Source organism: Lithobates pipiens, unplaced genomic scaffold (genome assembly GCF_037356315.1).
Source record: "Lithobates pipiens isolate NorthernLeopardFrog02 unplaced genomic scaffold, aLitPip1_a1.2 Scaffold_18, whole genome shotgun sequence".
Taxonomy (NCBI): Eukaryota; Metazoa; Chordata; class Amphibia; order Anura; family Ranidae; genus Lithobates; species Lithobates pipiens.
This window is the reverse complement of record NW_027507758.1, coordinates 482,317,552-482,338,577: the sequence shown is the minus strand read 5'-3', so window position 1 is coordinate 482,338,577 and position 21,026 is coordinate 482,317,552. Positions and strand designations below refer to the sequence as shown.

The 21,026-nt window shown below is 42.6% G+C and overlaps 1 protein-coding gene across 1 annotated transcript in view; it reads right to left on the bottom strand.

The window, feature by feature from the left end:
• The window catches only part of FARP2 (FERM, ARH/RhoGEF and pleckstrin domain protein 2), a 205,809-nt gene extending 198,686 nt beyond the window's left edge, over positions 1-7,123 (bottom strand). Inside the window, exon 1 of the mRNA XM_077488426.1 lies at positions 6,971-7,123. The gene's annotated coding sequence lies outside the window, so the exon portion shown is untranslated. The remainder of the gene's footprint in view (positions 1-6,970) is intronic.
• Positions 7,124-21,026: the final 13,903 nt, after the last annotated feature.

The following is a 21,026-nucleotide window of genomic DNA, read 5'->3' as shown; positions in this document are numbered from 1 at the left end:
GAGATTTCTTACCCCAGCGCCAGCATTTTATAGCCATCAATGCTGCTTCTCTGAAATTCCCACCTTAGCAGGAAAGAGTTAAAAATGGACAGCACAGTCTCCAGTCAGTCTGTGAACTTGCAAAAAAAGGAGGTTAAAAAAAGGGGAAAGAGCAAGTTAGTGCCTTGCCATTCCTAGACTCTGGGGCTGTGTGTTTCTATTGATGCACACAGTGTAGGAAAATAACTACTCCCTACATAGGGTGCCGCAAATGAAAGGAATCACCCTGAAAAAGGAAACCTGGGGTAGTGAGAAGAACACCAGCTTAACCACTTCTGGACTGCCTTCTGTACATTTACTGCGGCAAGGAGGTGAAACAAGGTACCTGTGCGTCGCTTCATGCAGTAGCCTCTGGGGGCAGGCGTATGAGGGGCCAATCAGCGGGTACGGCGGACGCAATGTCCGCCGGCCACCCGCGATCATTCCCCTCGACAGGCAGGACAGCAATCTGTCTATGTAAACAAGGCAGATCGCTGTTCTGACAGGGGAGAACATAGTGATCCATGTTCCTGCTCACCAGGAACACAAGATCTCTGTTCTCCCTGTCAAAGCAATCACCACACAGTAAGCACCCGCTAAAGACAAACTTAACCCTTTGATCGCCCCCCCCCCTTGCATTCCCAGCCATCTTGGGTAAGGGCAGATGATTCATGTAGCATTTACTTCCTGGAATCCATCTGCCCTTAGCTGAGGCAGATGTTGCATAGCTAGGAAACCACCTTTTCCAGATTAAAAAAAAAAAAAAAGCTTATGAAGACTCCTGGGTTGTATGGCATTGTTTTGGCCTAGGCCAGAAACCAGGAAGTAAACTGAATAAATGCAAAAAGAAGGTTAAAAACAAGTAAATATAATATACCTTCTGATCTATTTATCAATGCTAGCAGCATAAGGAACCTTCCTAGTAGCAGAAGGGTTAAAAATAGTTAACGTTGATTTAGAGAGTTTAGTTCTGCTTTAATGACTGTAGGTGGAGAATATTTATTTCAAACCAAGGATGAACTCTCACATTTTCTTGGAGGACATGGCTATCATTTACAGAGTGTTCAGAAATGTAGACATGAATGTTTGTCTCATTCCATAGTGCATTCCATCTAAATATGGGGCATGTTAAAGTACCTTTGCCAAGACACATGGACTAATTTAGCAACATTCACAGCCACTTGTACATGATACTATATTCACCTGAACCCAGATCATGCTACCAAGTCAAAATCCTTTAAAAATTCTAGAATTACAGCATCATCACAAGTGCAGCGCATTTTAATGACATGTGATTTCATTCTTATTGTGTTACTAGAAGAAGGAAATCTTCTGATAAAGGCACTTCTGGATCATCCACACTGGATAAATGCCAGTCACCACAATGGTTCTATTTGTGCACAACCAAGATGTGATGTGCGGTGGAGTGCGAAAAGACGTAGCGCACTGGATGGCAAGGCATGTCATCGTACTGAAGTGCAATGCATCGTGTCACTGTGCAGGGACATCGATGAAGTATCTATGCAGCTCAAAGTAAACAAAAACATAAAAGTATTCTGAATCATGCATCGCACCACCAACGCTCTGCAGCTTACTCCAGGGCAAAAGACAGGATTTTAGCATACGGGTAGTGTGAACCAGTGCATTATGTTGTAAAAAATCTCCCTACAGGCCCAATTACTCTTCTATAGAAAAAAGTGAAGGAAACATGCTTCTTCGCCAATGTTTGCATTGAGGTGGAGGACAGCAAGCCATCTCGCTCTGCCAGTCAATCTCAGGGGCTATATCTACTGCTCTCTGACCACCCTTACTTTGGTCACAGATACAACCACTTGATCTCATTTGCGATGTTTGATATGCAGTTTTTAGGTCCCTTGTCAACGGGTTTCAATGGAAAAATCCAGTGCGCTTTCTAAATTAGCTTGAGATGCTTCAGAAATAATTCAGAATTCTTTGCAGGCGCAGCTGACTTGCTTTAACTGCTTTTGTCCTACCATAGCTACTTGTGGACCAGGGGCATAAGTCGCTGGACTTCAAGGGGTTATACCAGGATGATGCCTGCCTGCAGTACCGTTTTTTTAGAACCAGTGGTCGGCTCCTGTAAAAGCAATCCTAGCAGCTAACTAGCCGCTGGATTGCTTTACCAAGCAGCAGGAGAGGAGTCCATGCCCCCCACCTTCTGAGGCTTTCTCTGGCTCTCCCATCCCACCGGGAGATCCGAGCAACCAGCTGATGCTTCTGCCGGCTGATTGCAGAGCTAAGCCCAGATTGGCTTTTATAACCCGGAAGCAATGACCTGAAATCACTTCCGGTTTACCCAAATGTCACAGGTGCCATAAAAAAAAAAAAAAAAAAAGTCAAAAGCATTTGAAAACGCTGATCATGGTATGATCGAATGCTTTTAAGAGTAGGGGAGGGATTTGGGGTCGTGTAGACCCCAGATCTCTCCATAAGAGTACACATCACATGCCTATTTCTGCCACAAGGATGTTTACGTTCCCTGTGACAGCAATAAAAAAATAAAAAATAAAAAAAAATGAAAAAGCAACAGTGTAAAAATAAAAAAATAAAAACATTTAATTTTATTTTTGTTGTTGTTTTTTTATTTTTTAACGCGTCCCTGTGTAAAGGCAAAACGCATGCATTGGTCCCACACACACGCGAACAGCGATTTTCCCACACGTGTGAGGTATCACTATGAACGTCAGATCATGGGCAGAAATTCAAGTACTATAACAAACTAAGATGATGAGAACTGAACAGTATCAAATGCAATTGGAAATTAATACAGAGGTGTATGTTTGTTGTTGGTTGGTCTTGTTAGTTTATTTTTTTTTGTTGTTGTTTTTTTTGGTGAATATGTATATTAAGATGCTGTTTGTTTTAAAAAATAAAACAGTTTTTTTTTGTTTTTGTTTTTTCTTTTGTATGGAATAAGCATAAAAAAATAAAAAAAATAAGATTTTATATAAAATAAAAAGTAATTAAAGTACTAGACTTCCCCTGTAAATCTAAAATGGTAAAATGTAAAAGACTTTTAAAGCGTCGCCTATGGATAGTAAAACTTCCGTTGTTTGTCACTGTTGCACGGGCGTGCACAATTTTAAAGTATAACATGTTTGGTAACTATTTTTTTTGGCGTAACATCATCTTTAACATCTTAAAAAAAAAAAATTGGTTCATGTATTGTGGATTTTTTTTTTTTTAGCATTAAAATTAAAAGAAAAAAAAGTGTATTTTTTGTTCCCCCCTAATAAAAATGTGTTTGTTACACAAAGAACATAAGACCTAAAAAAATTGCAAAACCCAGCTTTAAAAAAATGATATAATATTTGGGGGTTCCAAGTCATTTTACAGAAGTTTCTAAAGAAATACTAATTGTGACATGTAAACAAAAAGTGCCAGAAATGTCTGGAATTGAATAGACTTATATGGGGAGATAATCACTTCTAAAATTGCCTGAAGAAGGGGGTCAGAGTTTTCCTGACAGCTTGCAATTTTAATCTCCTTAGTCCATGTAAACCATCACTACAAGTCTTCTTTGGATGATTCAACAGTCAAAAACAAAACATCCAAGTGCCTAAAAATACGTAAATGGCATGAGCTTGCACACAGGGCATAACGCTGAAACATGTGGAGGCACATAGAAGAGTAGAGCTGCACGATTCTGGCTAAAATGAGAATCACGACTTTTTTGCTTAGAAGATAAATCATGATTCTCTTGATTCTCACGGCATAACATCATCTTTCACATTAAAACAAAAAAAAAAAAATTGGGCTAACTTTACTGTTTTTTTTTTGTTTGTTTTTAATTAATTGAAGTGAATTTTTTCCCAAAAAATTGCATTTGAAAGGCCACTGGGCAAATACAGTGTGACATAAAATTTTGCAGCAATTTCCATTTTATTCCCTAGGGCTCTGCTAAAATATATATAATGTTTGGGGGTTCCAAGTAATTTTCTAGCAAAAAATACTGATTTTTAACTTAAGAAAGAAAAAGATTTAGACTTTAAGTGGTTAAACTTCCTGCGTTTACAGGGTGTTGAAAATTTGGCAGTCTGCCTGGATTATTTATTTACACAGAAGTTCTATCCCTTTGATCTAAAAAGGAAGCTTAGTTACAATGTTGCAAGTTAAAAAAAAAAAATAAAATAAAACTTGGGGATGTTTTCTTTTGACAGCTGAGAGTTTCTCCACTTGTTTATATGAAAGAATCAGCAACCTCTGCAGGAGAGATGTGAATCGAGATCATGATTTTTTAACTTTTAATTGTGCAGCTCTATAGAAGAGTAAACCTTAAGTATTCCAAATAATTGGTAGAACAGACTGCCATGTATGCGTTATGATCTATAATCATCTATCAACCTGACAAATAATAGTGTCATGGACAAAATATTGCCCCTTTGTGTAAATGGTCCCCCCTGCATGGAGGGAACCTTCAGGATACTGAAAGTATGTAGCAACATATTTGGGTGCTCATTAAAAAGAAGAGTACATGTACCTATACTACCATTCTGAGTTTACTATGGAGTGTCAACCTTCCAGCCACTCCCCATTGTCAGCGTTTATTGTGCGGTAGCTTTCACTGCTGATAGTATGAGATTTTCTGTAATGATGTACAGGTGGGGGGCCAGTAGAAATAACATATTGTAATTCATAAGGTAGGATGTGGTGATAGGGTCTCTTTAAAAGTGAAACTTCACCCATAACAGCTTGATAAAAATAATGTTTAGCAAGGAGCATTCATGCCACATTAATAATTATGCTACCAAATTAGTGTGTGCTGTAAATTGCCTCCAGCGTTGTTCCCGTTTCTTCTTACCGGAGGCTGCCATTTTTGCCAAAGCCCAGAGCCCCTGAACAGCAGTAAATCATAAAGCGAAAATAAACCCATTGATTTTACGGTTTTAAAAAACAGTTACATTCCTAGAATGCCGGGATTGCTAACTGTCACATTTGCTTGTGCTCTCAACCAAACTGTCAAACCATCAAATGGCCGATGTTATAACTGATCATGTGTGCAGCACCATGACAGTTGCAGACCAAACAGAAGAAGCTTCCTTGGTTGTAAAGGATAGGAGCTATAGATGCAACAAAATTTCTGCGGCCAAAACACAGGCTGAAAACAGTGTATTCGGGATTTTGCCGATAGCTAAAAAGACTGATAATGGTGCCGAAAATATACACAATTCTGCTGCGATTTTACTGTGCTCATGGTGTTTTTCATAGATCATGTGACTCAAAAACTGCATCAAAAACCTAACAGGGATGCGTTCTTGTTTTCAATGCATTTCAACGGGGTAGTGCATTTTCTTTTTTTTTTAATTAACCAAAAATGCAGCAAGTAAGACTTAACACCACAATGGACCAGTGTGAAGACAAACAGAATTTATAGAATAGCTCCAGCCCCTCCTCCCAAGATTAAAAGTCAGCAGCTACAAATACTGTCTATCAATCTATTCAATGAGGACCCGAGAGAGCGGCTGGAGCTGCTGGGCTTACCCCTGCGATGGAAAGATTGGGCTCAAGTAAGAAAAGGGGGGGGGGTTGTCTGGGGGGAGCTGCAGCACAGAAGGTTTTTCCCCTTAACGCACAGAACACATGCAATTAAAGTGAAAAACAATGAGGGTTTACAACTCCTTTAAGGATAGAGGAAAGATCTGGGGTCTTATAGACCCCAGATCACACCATATAGAGGATCTGTCATACTGTACTTCTATCGCAAGGGATGTTTGCATTTCTTGCGATAGCAATAAAAGTGATCCTTTTTAACATGACAGTTTAAAAATAAAACAAAAGTAATAATAATTATATATATACACCCCCTGTTTCAAAGTAGATGAAATGTAATGAACTTACACATCATGTAATGTTTGTATGAACTCTGGTTCAATAAAGAAATTAAGCGCAGCGATCCTCTGGATAGATATAGATATAGAGATATATATATACATATACACACTAACAAAAAAACAAAAAAAAAGTAGATTTAGAGATATATATATATATATATATATATAAAAATTTAAAGCGCTCCTGTCTCCCCATGCAGTGGTAAATGCATACATAGGTCATGCCCACATGTAAACCGTGTTCCCACCACACACGTGGTATCACCACAAACATCACAGCGTGATCAATACTTCTAGCACTAAACATCCTCTGTAACTCTAAACTGGTAACCTGTAGAAATTGTAAAAGCGTCGCCTGTGGAGATTCCTAAGTACCGTAGTTTGGCGCCATTCCACAAGCGCACCCAGTTTTAAAGCATGGCATGTTAGGTATTTATTGGCATAACATCTTTTATACTATAAAAAAAAAAAATTGGGGTATAGATTTTTTAAAATGTATTAAAAAGTATCTTTTCCAAAAATAATTGCATTTGAAAAACAGCTGTGCAAATACAGTGCGAGATAAAAAAAAGAATGCAATGACTGCCATTTTATTCTCTAGGGTTTCTGCCAAAAATATATATTATATACACACACACAGACACACACACACACACACACACTTGGGGTTTCTAAGTAATTTTCCAACTAAAAAATCCAGATTTCTCCTTGTAAACAAAGAGGACAGGCTTGGTCAGAAGCACATTTCTTGGCATGGAGCAATCCCTGATTCCCACTCTCCTGTATCACATTGTATATTTCTATTATTTGTATGACTTTGGTCTCCCTGCACCCACAGATGAGTCACACATGAAGCCACATAGACAAAGCAGTGCTCTCCTATGTAGCTGCACACATAGGAGAAGGGCAGGTTACACTGAACACATACAAGTGTCAGTCACACAGGCACACTATGCCAGCAGCCCTCTGTACAGGGCCAGTCATGTAAACACGTTTAGCAGTGTAGACAATACAGAAGCACACAACTGCCCCCCTACCCTGTCCTCAGCCTACGAGGCACACCTAACGCCCGTCCCGCACCCACAGCTCCCTCTTCTCACCTTCCTCCACCGAAACTCCAAGCGACACTAACGGTTACACTCGGGATTGGACGCTGCAAAGGCAAGAGGTGCGGTCCTGGTGGTAGGCGTGTCACAGAACAGTTGGGAGGGTGGGGTTAAGCGTTCTTTCTTTCGTTCCTCCACAGCGTTCTACACAATTTCTGGGCGGCGATTGGCGTAGAAGGTCAATCTGTAGGCGGGGCCTGCAGTGTGTACGAACGTCACGCTCTAACTTTCCTAAACTTTTTTTATTGGTGGATTACGAGGAAAGCAAAGGTCTCCACCCTGTGATTGGCTGAGAAGTAGACGGTAGCCAAGCAATAAAGCCATAAACAATGGTGATTCTTCGGCCGCCATGCTTGTAAAGGGCGAAAGTAGAGTGTACACGTTGTATGCTATTGAACCATTTTTTTTTAGTCTTTTAGTGTCACCAGAAATAGCTTTATAGCCTCCATTGCAAAAAAGTTTTAACCACTTAAGGACCAAGCCTATGCCTGACACTTGTTGCTTACAAGTTCAAATCAGTATTTTTTGCTAGAAAATGACTTAGAACCCCCAAACATTAAATATATATATATATATATATATATATATATATATATATATATATATATATATATATATATATATAAAATTATTTTTTTCCATTTTATATATATATATATATATATATATATATATATTTTTTTTTTATATATATATATATATATATATATATTTATTTAGCAGAGACCCTAGAGCAGGGGTGTCTACTGGAGGGCTGCTAGTTTAAGACCCCTGCCCTAGAGAATAAAATGGAGATCATTGCAATAATTTATGTCACATCATATTTGCACATCAGTCTTACAAACGCAATAAAAATAAATAAATAGAAAACACTAAAGTTAGCCCAATTCTTTTTCTATATTGTGAAAGATAATGTTGCGCCGAGTAAATTGATACTTAACATGTCGCGCTTCAAAATTGCACCCACTCATGGAATGGCGACAAAAATCACGTAAAAATCTCCATAGGGCGACGTTTAAAAATTTCTATAGGTTACCAGTTTTAAGTTACAGAGGAGATATTTTGCTAGAATTATTGCTCTAGCTCTAACGATCACGGCGATGCCTCGCATTTGTGGTTTAAACATCATTAACATATGCGTGCGCTTCTATACATTCGCTTCTACGCGCGAGCATGACGGGACGGGGCACTTTAATTTTTATTTTTTTCCTTATATATTTTACTTTTTGTTTTTACACTGTCCCTTTAAAAAAAAAAACTTTGGATCACTTTTATTCCTATTACAGGGAATGTAAACATCTCTTGTAATATAAAAAAAAAAAAGCATGACAGGACCTCTTTAATGTGAGATCTGGGGTCAAAAAGACCTCAGATCTCACATTTAGACCCCTTTCACACTGAGGCGCTTTGCAGGCGCTACAGTCATAAAAATAGCGCCTGCAAAGCGCCCTGAAAGAGCCGCTCCTCACACCAGTGTGAAAGCCGGAGGGCTTTCACACTGGTGAGCTGTGCTGGCAGGACAGTGAAAAAAAGTCCTACTAGCAGCATCTTTGGAGCTCCTGCCCATTGAATTGAATGGGGCAGCATGGCTATACCGCAGGCAAAGCGCCGCTGCAGCAGCGCTTTGCGGTGGTGTCAACCCTTTCTTGGCCACTAGCAGGGGGGTAAAACCACCATACTAGCTGCCGAATACCACCGCTAAAATGGCGGTAAATTTTTTTTTGCAGTGTTAACTGTAAATAGAGGTGAATGAGATTATTGCACGAACGATCATCTTTTTTTTTTTTTGCATATTAATCTCATATCGAAAATGAAGAGTTTACTAAAGTTACGACAGAATTTTTTTTTGGAAGTGATGTATTGTATTGTATTGGTACTGAATTTTCGAATGACAACTGTACCAAGAAAGTGTAAATTGTACGATCTGGGGTCGTACAGGAAACATGTTCGTGCTTGTCCTATCAGATAATATCGAACGAGCTGTCCTGATTGGCTTGCAAAAGCTGTGTACTAAGGATCAGATCAGATCTGTATTTTTCATACGATTATCTAATCATGCGTACGGGCCATTAGGGCCTGTTTACATCGGTGCACATCAGAAGCGAGTGTAAAATAGTTCTCTTTAAATTCTATCTGTTCACATTGCTGCGCTGCCTTTTTAAAATGTCCTGCTTGCTGCAGCTTTGGTGCTCTGATTGAAAAACGCAACAAAAAGGCACCTTCAATTTTAACGCAACACATATGTTTTACGAAGTTGCTAAACTCCCTTCTAACGCCCACCTAATCACCTGTCCCTTATTCCCTCTCAAATACTATGGTCACCCTCTGACTCTATCCTACACTCTCTAACCCACATCTTCAATCTCTCCCTCACCTCTGGCATCTTCCCCAATGCTCTAAAAGATGCACTGGTTACCCCCATACTTGAAAAGCCGTCCATAGGACCCTACCAATCTTACCAACATATGCCGTATCTCCATGCTCCCCTTTTCCGCTAAACTCCTTGAATGGCTGGTTTACAATCAACCTCATTAAGCACTTTCTGACCGCTTCACGCACATATACTGTGGCAGAAGGGCATGTACAGACAGATCAATGTACCTGTACGTTGCCCTTTAAGAGGCGGCTTGCGGATGCCCCATGACCGTGATCGCAGGTCCGTGGACTCGATGTACTGTGTAACAAGCGGACCCCACCCCGCGTCACACAAGGCATGACATTTAGCATCATTTGGTGTATTTATGGTTTTTATTGTTTCACAGAATGGAGCCCCTTTGTTACATTGTTCCAGACATTCTGGGTTACATCCATACTCATGTTCCCTGTGTTTCTGTTTGACCCTACTACCACAGCTTCCGGAACAGGCCTTCCTTTCGGCCCTAGCACCCCGGCGGTGTGTTTGTTTCACACTAAGCAGATACGTGAGTTTTACAGGGATGACCACCTTATCCTCCCTGTTATGTATGTTCATTTCTTGTCCATGAATGGTTGAAGATGATATATTTACCTCTTTTTATAGATGTATCATGCATCCGCCCCTGATGATTGGATAGATCCCATGAAATGCGTCGGGCCTAACCTAGATGCAATGTATACATACCCACATGGTCTTTGGATTCAGGCAATGCCGTGGATTATCTGTTAACTGTCATATTACAATGATTTTTATTATTGAGGACAATACTATTGTATATTCTATTCATATTTAACATGTAAACGTTTTTGGATACATGGTTTGTTATACTATGTGCCATTATTGCATGTATTGTCTGCCATGTACCTACTCAATCATGGCAAACAAATAAATACTTGTTCATGTTTTACTTTGACTCCTTTGATTAGCTACAATATAGACACCTCATTTAAAGTTCCGACCCTTTTTCTCCATTAGCTCATCCCCCACAGCTATTAGATTTATGTATAACTTAACCCTCCCTCTTAGATTGTAAGCTCTAATGAGCAAGGCTCTCCGATTCCCCCTGTATTGAATTATATTGTAATTGTACTGTCTGCCCTAATATCATAATATCACTAAATAAATCCTGTAAAATCATAATACATGTGTTTTTATCCCCAGCCACCTGATTGACATGTGACCAAAAAAAAAAAACAGATTTAAATTGACTATAATTGAAGGTGTGTTTTTGGTGCATTTTTCAAAGAGGGCAGAAAAGATGCAGCAAGCTCGACTTTATAAAAACACAGCACATGTAAAAAAAAATGAAGCAAGAACTACTGTATTTTCATGCATTTTTGGCGTGCATTGAAAAACATGCAGTGGTACAAAAGGGGTTGAAAGCTTCAAACTGTCCATGTGTACGAGTCCTAACTATAATGAGATCATCTGTCCTATAGGATTTTAGCAGAGGAGAACCTGCAATTTTTTTACTGCATTAGCCGATCAGGATAATTGATCTAAAACTGGACATACACTATACAATCTTTAGCTTTAAAGTGTTTCTAAGCCCAGGACCCTGCATTCACTAGATCTATGTTCCCACAGGACATGGAAATGCAATTGTTTTAGTAAATCTAAATTGCTAAATACCCTATCTCATCAGCAGTATAAAGCAGTCTCATGACTTTGTCAGTGTCTGGTTAAAGCTCGCAGGAGGTGTTTTCATTGTACTCTGATCCTCCTAGAAGACTGCATGACTGCTGATCCTCTGTCTGGACAGTGCTGATTGGCCCTGTGCTGATTACATGCACCCACTCAAGAAAAAAACAAAACTCTTGCAAAACACACCAAACTGAGCATGTGCAGCGTGAATCCAAAGGCTCTGTCTTATCAGGAAATAGATTGGGGACTGTGGAAGAAGGGGGGGGGGGGGCAGAGAAGACAGAATTAAACAGCCTTTTTACACAGTGTGGAGGATTAACCCCTTAACACAGTGAGTATAACAAGCATGCTTTCCTGCATATACTTATCCTGCATTGTTTTACTGTTGTGGGTTTAGTAACACTTTAAGGATAATAGATCTAAAACTGGCATGCACTATACAATCTTTAGATTTAAAGGGATTGTAAAGTTTTTTTTTTAAATAACAAACATGTTTTTCTTGCCTCCACCGTGTGGTTAGTTTTGCACAGAGTGGCTCTTCCAAAATCCCTCAGCGGCGCTCCTGGCTCCTCCCTTCATTGAATCTCCACGTTAAAGAAGCTCTCTCCTATAGTGGACACCCTTGCGGGCACGCTCCCGAGTCCTGTATCTGTATCCATTCACAGAATACAAGACTCTGCCCCGCCCCTCAGCGCAGCATCATTATATTTGATTGACAGCAGGGGGAGCCAATGGTTGCGCTGCTATCAATCTATCCAATCAGGACACGAGGCACCAGCTAGCACTTGTGTGCTCGTTCCCAGCCGGCGAAGGATCGGGGTAAGGTAAGTAAAACAGGGGCTGGGGGGGGGGGGGGGGGGCTGCAGCACCATAGAAGGTTTTTCATCTTAATGCATATGTAGCCCCCTGTTCCTAAAATTGGGGCTTTGGTGTAAATTTCTTTTATTGGCTGAGCTGTAAACAGCTCAGATTGTACATAGTTTATTTGGTTCTGTTCTAAACTTGGCTGTGTTGTGCATTTTCCACTGTTGGCAGTAGGCGTCACTGGTACCACAGAACAATGTAAGAGTTACAACTCGGATGAGCTATAATGAATATTCTCTTTCCGGAAACAGCCCAGTAGGAGGTTCCTGGCCGCTGTGCATTCTGTGAAAAGGTATTTATTAGACGCCATGTGCTCTAGTTCGTTCTTACCACGGGGCCCTTCTGGCCTGAGGCTGTATCGCTGCATCTTCTGCAGTAGGCCCAGAAGCCTGTCTGGTGCCTAATACTTCTGAGGTGGTCCTTAGGCTGTCCTGCCTAAGTGGGAGAAGCTGAGCCAAGCGGAGGAGATCCAAGGAAGGACCGCTGCTGGAGAGAGCCAGGATGAAGGCTGGCCTCTCAGAAGAGCCTGGTAACTCACTTAGAGGACGCATCTACATCTAACTACCTTTACAGTACAGCCGGGTTGGCTTAAAGGTTCTGGTACTGTCAAGCTGCTCCACAATCTAACCAAGGTACTACGCTCTTGGCTGCTAAGTCTGTGAGAGAGGCTTATCCAGACATCTTACTGGTTGCTACGTCTTTGTTAGAGTCCTACCCAGGTATTCAAGATCTGCTTAAAGAAAGTTGTTTGTCCTTTGATTCAAGGAGTCTGTAAGTGATCTGCTAAAAAGAGTATCTGAACCTCCTCAACTAACTAACTGTATCTGGAGGTGCCTTCCTGCTCCCAGTAGACCCAGGGGGGCGCTACACATAGAATGCATTAAAGGTGAAAAACCATGAGGCTTTACAACCCTTTTAACTAAACTTTGTAATAGGAGGAAACCTATGTGAAAGTAAACAAAAACTGTGCTTGTACAACAAATGATTTCTGAAAAAGCAGCAAACACCACAAGATATTTTTGAGTCACGCACAATATTATGAGGGTACGCTTAAACAAATCAATTAGTTTTAAATCAAGCTGGTCGATTTCTGTACAGAGCTGACCATAGTTCTTTAAAAAAGAGTGGATTGTATAGTGTATAATCAGCCTAAAGCTTACCACACATGATACAATCTGATTGTACAAGTTCCTTTAGATCCACCAACAACTATGTAGTACAAGGCCTACCTGAATAGATACAATTTGATTGATTCGTTTAGGTAGGTCCTCATATTACTTAGTTTTGATAAATCTCAAGTTGATTGTACAATCAGATTGAAGCATGTATATATTTTATTACATGTACTTGTATAGCACCATTCATTTCTGCAGCACTTTACACCTACAGTATATATTGTACATTCACATCAGTCCCTGCCCTCAAAGAGCTTACAATTTAAGGTCCCTTACCCACATTCATACATACACATACTAGGGCCAAATTTAGACAGTGTGCAGTGTGGAAGGAAAACCAGAGTACCCGGAGGAAACCCACACAGGCACAGGGAGAACATTCAAACTCCATGGTGACTGGAGAAAATGCTTCTTACTACACACAATGGTATCAGTGACTAAAGACTATTCCAAGGTCTGACTTCAGTCTAGGTTCATGCTGAAAGCAGCCTTGAAACTGCGATTTCACTTGAAATTGCACGCTTCAAAGATGAATGTAAGTGCGACTTGGCTGACATCTGTGCAACTTCATGTCTATGCAAGGCGCACCTGAAATCACCAAAAGTAATACAGCCTTCCTAATTCGGGCCCTCTCCTACCCCAGATCCTTTAGAAGCCGAAGGGGCTGCTATGGATTTTGTTATGCCACTGGTTTCTCCAATACCTGGAGATGGATGCAGATGCAGCTTGAATGTCAGCTAAAGCTTTTATGCTGTTTCAGATGGGGCAGGTCAGTGGACAGGAGTAAGGAAAAATGCCCTGACATCTGTTAAAAGACATGCCTCAGTGTGGGTGGTCATTGAGATGAAATATATACCCCATCCTTTATCAGTGGAAGGAGGGAAGAAATGCCCCAGTATCACTATGATGAATATGCCCCATCTTTTCTGTCTGTGGGAAAAATAGGTCAGGATTTCTGACATTGAATTTTTTAGATGGGCAACTCCTTTCCTCATATTGATTAGTGGTTCCAAATTCATAATAACTACTGCAGTAAGGAACAGACAAAAGATATACTCAGCACCTTTCCAAATAACTGTTCTGCTTTATTATAATGCAATTTAAGGTTTTTATACACATAATTATGTATCACATTGATATAACAATTGTACTTTTATGGTAACAAGGGGCGTAACATAGGCAGGCTAATTCTAATCGGGACTCGTAAGAATGCAAACGTAATGAAAACATTATTAGTGCCGTGTGCACAGTGAGGGCAGTGTGCAATATATACAAACTAGAATACAATTATATACAGAACTTACAAATTTCCTTTACAATCTCCCCTCTTTTGATCAATATTTTGATCACTAACCACACCTGCTATCACCTTTCACCTGGAACCCCCACACGCTGCGCTGGAGGTAATCCTGGCTAAAGAGGCAAAACTCCATTGTGGAGGATATAATAGCTGAGCAGCTTTTTCATTACAAAATGACTTTTCATTGTGAGAAACAAAATGTTTGATAAGACATATTTACAGAGTACTGGCTGTACACCCCTGTGGCCAGAACGGCCTTCTAGCTTAATTGTTGGTATGCGAACTTATCAGCACAGGTAAACAGCCAATTCTACATAAAATGGAAGGCGTGCAAAAGACAAATATGACTTCAACATGGCTAAACTACTTTTCAAATCACATTAAATATATATTTATTTATATCCCTTACAATTAAAGCATTTGAATAAATAGTATTCTAAACTGTGATTCCAAAAGGGATACAAATCAAACACAGAGATTCTTTAATTTAGTAATTTTTGCAGTGTGTGGTGTGAATCCAGGTGACTTTTCCTTCAAGTTTTGCAAAACTGTACATGAACTAGATGTGGTATGAGTCTCCAAACATTTCCATATTATATATATATATATATATATATATATATATATATATATATATATACACACATACACACATACATACATATACACACACACACACGTCTCAACAATCCACAAGTCACCCAGCTTTAGTTTATGAGATCCTTCCAACCTGTTAGGATCTGGAATTGGTGAGAAAAGTTTGTTAAAAACCTTAAAATATTAGCAACTTTCTCTGTGAGATCTGAATGAGATCCGTGATATCTGAATCTCTGCTGCTGAGACAAAATATAAGTAACACTCCCAAACAAAATCTCATAGGGAGAGAGTCCAATATCCCTTTAGGCGCTTAATAAAATATAGGAAAACATTCAGGCAATAGTTTTCTAGTTTCTTACTCTACCTTTTCCGCTACACTGTAGACAGTAGGGGGTGTAAAATAAATCCTCAAAACCTCTAGTAAGGAGTAAGGACTCACCCATAAAAATACTATAACTCTGTTACTCTCTGTAGATTCTGCCATTCTGTACTTACAAACTACTTCTGATAAACACTTTTCTTGATCATACATCACGGGACACAGGAGCTTCATTACATAGTGGGTTATATAGGCACCTCTGGTGATTGGACACTGGTTGACCTTAATTAAAGAGAATTCCTCCCCTATATAACCCCTCCCATTTGGGAGGCACCTGTTTTTTCGCCAGTGTCTGGTCGATGGTCATGTAAAACGCAGCTCTATGCGGGTCCCGGCGAGGGCCGAAGGGCTACAACAAACCGGATCCATACCTCGGGCCGATATTTGACTCCCATGATGGTATGGTACCCGGGCCTCGTCTGCCGAAGACACGAGGTTTTGCCTGTAAGTCCTCTCCATTGGAAGACTGGGCTCTGGGACAACCAGACTTGGGGTACTGTTTACTCAGAGCGCCCGTAAGTTTCTGGCAGAGCTTTCTACATGGCCCAGGTGGGAGGATCTTTTCGTAAGAGCCCCAGATATACCTGAAGGTTGGCTAGCAATACCCGCCGTGATGGGTGAAGGCTGGAATTGGTCTGTTCTCAGCAATTCCTGCGGCGGGGAACAGGTAAGGGAAGTCATCCTATATATTTTAAATATATGAATGGATTTCTTCATTGTGAGTAGTTGTATGTCTTACCTGGTTTCCACCACTTGAGGGAGTAAGAGCAGCCTGATGCATACTTACATGCCTTTCAATACAAACACGCTCTGTGAAAGCCTGGTTCTTCCAGCTACTCACGTCTCCCTTACAGTTCCTGCCACAATTAAAGGTAAAGAGGGGTCCCATGCAGTCCCACGTTGTTCCCTTTGGGTTCTCCTTCCCCCCCCCCGGATTCCGCGGTCCTCGTGCACGCGTGCTCCCGGCCTAATGGAGGAGGGGGGGGTGTGGTTGCGAGCCGTGCACGTTAGTGTGCACGGCGCTGTATCGCAGGTGCCAAGCGGCAGTTTTTAAAAGCCCAGAGCGTCAGGGGACTGAAACTGGAGACACAGGAGCTGTGGGCTGTAAGCATCCGTGGGATTGGATCCAGGCAAACCTTAAGACACCTACTCAGCATCAGGTTGTGCAGTTTAAGCATATATTAATTTATTGTGAGACTTTAAGCGCAACAGTGATTGCATTTGTACTAGTACCTCTGCTTTGTAGCTTAGTACTATGTCTCCTCGTAAGAGGGTCTCAGGGGCAGGTAATAAAAGCACTGGCAAGTCACCGCCTAGGTCCAGGGGTTCCAAAAGTGCCTGTAAATTACCATCCCCCTCTGCAAGACTGGAGCCTGCCTCTCAAGACGAGTCAGTGCCCCTTTCAGGCTTTGCAGCCTCCCCCAATGTCGCAGCCCCGGTCTATGTCACTGAGGACTCCCTTAGGGCTACATTGGAGGGTTTTGAAGGGAGGATCATGAATTTTATTTCTGCTTCCCTAAAAGATAGCAGGAAAAGGGGTAGATCCCCTCCCTCTGCTGAAATCCCTCTCTCAGATAGTTGCTCTGAAAATGAGGAGGGATCCCTATCTTTGGATAGGGATCATGAGCAGTCGGATGAGTCAGAGGAAGAGGAGTTAGTCCCTCCTCCCAGGCACTCAGAAAGCAGGTGCAGTATTATACTGAATTGGTGCGTACCACATTCAGAATGCCGGCTGCTGAAGTCGCTACATCCTCTGTCTCTTCCCTGGGAGTCAGGAAAGCCCCACAGACTGCTTGTTCCTTCCCAATTCATCCTTTAATGGATAAATTGATGTATGAGGAATGGGGACATCCCGATAAACTGTTTTCTCCTCCCAAAAGGTTTTCTATGCATTATCCTGTGGAGGAAAGTTTCACTAAGAAATGGGGGGCCCCATCTGTCGATGCGGCTATTTCTTGTGTGAATAAGAACCTAACTTGTCCTTTGGATAATGCGCAGGTATTTAAGGATCCAGTTGACAAAAGGCTGGAAACCTTGTTAAAAGCCTCCTTTTCCATGGCCGGCGCTGTGGTGCAGCCTACAGTCGCAGCCGTGGGGTTGTGTCAGTTCCTCAAGGAACAGGTTAAACAAATGTTTGATCTCCTTCCCAGTGACGAAGTAGAGAAATATGCAGTGATGCCTCACATCTTGTGTTTCATAATTGATGCGATTTTGGATTCGGTCCAACAAGCATCACGTTTGTCCCTCATGTTGGTACACATGCGTAGGACTCTATGGCTAAAGAACTGGGCTGCTGAGATGTCATGCAAGAAGCATTTGACTGGGTTCCCGTTTAAAGGGGAGCGTTTGTTTGGGGAAGAATTGGATAAATTCGTCCAAAATATTTCGGGAGGTAAGTCTACTCTCCTTCCAGGCAAAAGGAGCAAACGCCCTTCATTCAGGCGTACTCTCTCTCCCGAGGCATCAAGCTCTAAACAGTGGCGACGGCCTTCCCAGCCCTCCTCTGCTAGAAAGCCCCAGGGCCGAGCCCAGGGACAGAAGAAGACTTGGGGGCGAAAGCCTGCCAAGCAGACCCCCAAGACCTCCTTGTGAAGGGGCGCCCCCGCTCGACAGGGTGGGGGGAAGGCTCCTGCAGTTTGCAGGCGCCTGGCGGGAAGAGATTCAGGACAAATGGGTGATCTCTTCAGTATCTCGGGGCTACAGGCTAGAGTTGCAGAAGATTCCACCTTCTCGTTTTCTAAGGTCAAGGATCCCCAAGGATCCAGTAAGGCAGAGACCGTTATTCCTGGCCTTAGATCAGTTACTATCCCAAGGTGTGATAGTAGAAGTGAGCCCGATAGATCAGGGTTCAGGTTTCTATTCGAATCTCTTCACCGTTCCAAAACCAAACGGAAGTGTCAGACCTATCTTGGATCTGAGAGACTTAAATCGGTTTTTACACATTCAGACCTTCCGGATGCAGTCAATACGCACTGTGGTCTCCTCCCTGCAGGGGGGAGAATTCTTGGCATCAATAGATATCAAGGATGCATATCTCCATGTGCCAATATTTCCCGCACACCAGAAGTTTCTAAGGTTCGCGGTAGAGCAGCGCCTTTTTCAATTTGTGGCCCTGCCGTTCGGGCTAGCTACGGCCCCTCGAGTCTTCACGAAGATTCTGGACCCGCTCTTAGCAATCTTAAGAGTTCAGGGTATAGCCGTCATGGCTTACCTAGACGACTTGCTTCTCGTAGAGAGAACTGCAGCATGCCTAAATCGCAGCATCACCAGGACGCTAGAACATCTAGAGCGCCTAGGTTGGATTATAAACCTAGAAAAGTCATCCTTGCAACCGACCACCAGGTTGGATTACCTGGGTTTCATTATCGACACCGCTCAGGGCAGGGTGTTTCTTCCAAGGCCAAAGGCCTTGGCCATTGGAGATCTGGTGCGCCTGATTCTGGGCCGAAGATCTCCCTCCGTTCGGTTATGCATGAGACTATTGGGAAAGATGGTCGCCTCATTCGAGGCCGTCCCATTCGCCCAGTTCCATTCAAGGCCTCTGCAAAGATGCATCCTTGCGGTTTGGAACAGGAAGCCCCAATCATTGGATCTTCCTATGCGTTTATCTCCCCGGGCACGCAAAAGTCTTGTCTGGTGGTTACAAACCAGGAATTTGCTGAAAGGCAAAACTTTTCTTCCCCTCTCATGGAAGATTGTCACAACGGACGCCAGCCTGACAGGCTGGGGAGCCGTATTGGAGGGAACGTGCTCGCAGGGAAGATGGTCTGCGACCGAAGGTCTGCTGCCCATAAATATCCTGGAGATTCGGGCAGTTTACATGGCACTCATAGAGTGGTCTTACAGACTGCGAGGTTTCCCAGTTCGGATTCAGTCCGACAATGCCACCGCAGTGGCTTACATCAATCACCAGGGCGGTACCAGAAGTCTGGTGGCCCAAAGGGAGGTGAATCGCATACTTGTCTGGGCAGAAGAGCATGTTCCGTGTCTCTCTGCAGTTTTCATCCCAGGAGTGGAGAATTGGCAGGCGGATTTTCTCAGCCGCCAGCAGTTGTGCCCAGGAGAATGGGCTCTGCACCCCGACGTGTTTCAGAATATATGTCACAAGTGGGGCACTCCAGACGTGGATCTGTTTGCATCCAGGTTCAACAGGAAACTGGACAATTTTGTGTCAAGGACAAGAGATGCACTTGCTCAGGGGTCAGATGCTCTGACGGTTCCCTGGGATCAGTACAATCTGATCTATGCCTTCCCCCCGAGCCCGCTGCTATCGCGGTTCCTGGGAAGGGTCAAGAGGGAGTCGAAGTCGGTCCTGTTAGTGGCCTCAGCTTGGCCCAGGCGACCATGGTTTGCAGAAATCATGAAGTTGGCAGTGGGCAGGCCATGGACCCTCCCTCTCCGGCCAGATCTGCTCTCACAGGGTCCAATCTACCATCCTGCTTTACGCAGTCTGAATTTGACGGTCTGGCTGCTGAGACCCACATTTTGAGAGACCGTGGCCTTTCGGGGCCAGTCCTTTCCACTCTGGTCAATGCCAGAAAGCCGGCCTCCAGGCGTATCTATTACAAGTTCTGGAGGGCATATGTTTCCTGGTGTGAACTCAGGAGATGGCATCCTAGAAAGTATGTTATTAGCAGAATCTTGGCCTTTCTCCAGTCAGGCCTAGAAATGAATTTGGCCATAAGCACCATCAAGGTGCAGATTTCGGCCCTGTCAGTATTTTTTCAAAGACCTCTTGCATCACACTCCCAAGGCTTTTATCCAAGGAGCTATGCGGATAAAACCGCCAGTTAAACCTCCGGTATGCCCATGGGATCTGAATTTGGTTCTCTCGGCCTTAGAGGCCCAACCATTTGAACCTTTGCAGCTGGCTTCTTTAGCCCTCTTGACTAAAAAGCTGGTCTTCTTAGTAGCCATATCTACGGCTAGAAGAGTATCAGAATTGGCAGCTCTTTCCTGTAAAGAGCCCTATTTAATTATTCATAAGGACCGGGTGGTTATGCGTCCCAACGGATCCTTTCTACCTAAGGTGGTTTCGGGTTTTCATCTGAATCAGGATATAATCCTACCATCCTTTTTTCCAAATCCTCAGTCCATAGAAGAAGAGTCTTTACACACTTTAGATGTGGTTAGAGCAATCAGTCTTTATCTTCAGACAACTGCTCAGATAAGAAAGACTGACTGTTTATTTATTCTGCCAGAAGGCCCTAAAAGGGGTCAGGCAGCGTCAAAGTCCACTCTCTCAAGGTGGATCAGACAGGTTATTTCTCAGGCCTATAGCTTAAAGGGGAAGATTCCTCCCTTTCAGGTGAAAGCGCACTCTACTAGGGCTGTCAGTGCTTCTTGGGCAGTGCATCACCAGGCCTCCCTGGCTCAGATCTGTAAGGCTGCGACTTGGTCATCAGTCCACACATTCACCAGATTCTATCAGGTGGATGTCAGAGGGCAAGAGGATATCGCCTTCGGGCGCAGTGTACTGCAGGCTGCAGTTTAGGTCCTCAGGTCCCTGGCGGTCTATGTTTACGATCTGTGTCTCCCTCCCCTCAACCGGAGCATTGCTATGGGACATCCCACTATGTAATGAAGCTCCTGTGTCCCGTGATGTATGATCAAGAAAATGGGATTTTTATATACAGCTTACCTGTAAAATCCTTTTCTTGAGAGTACATCACGGG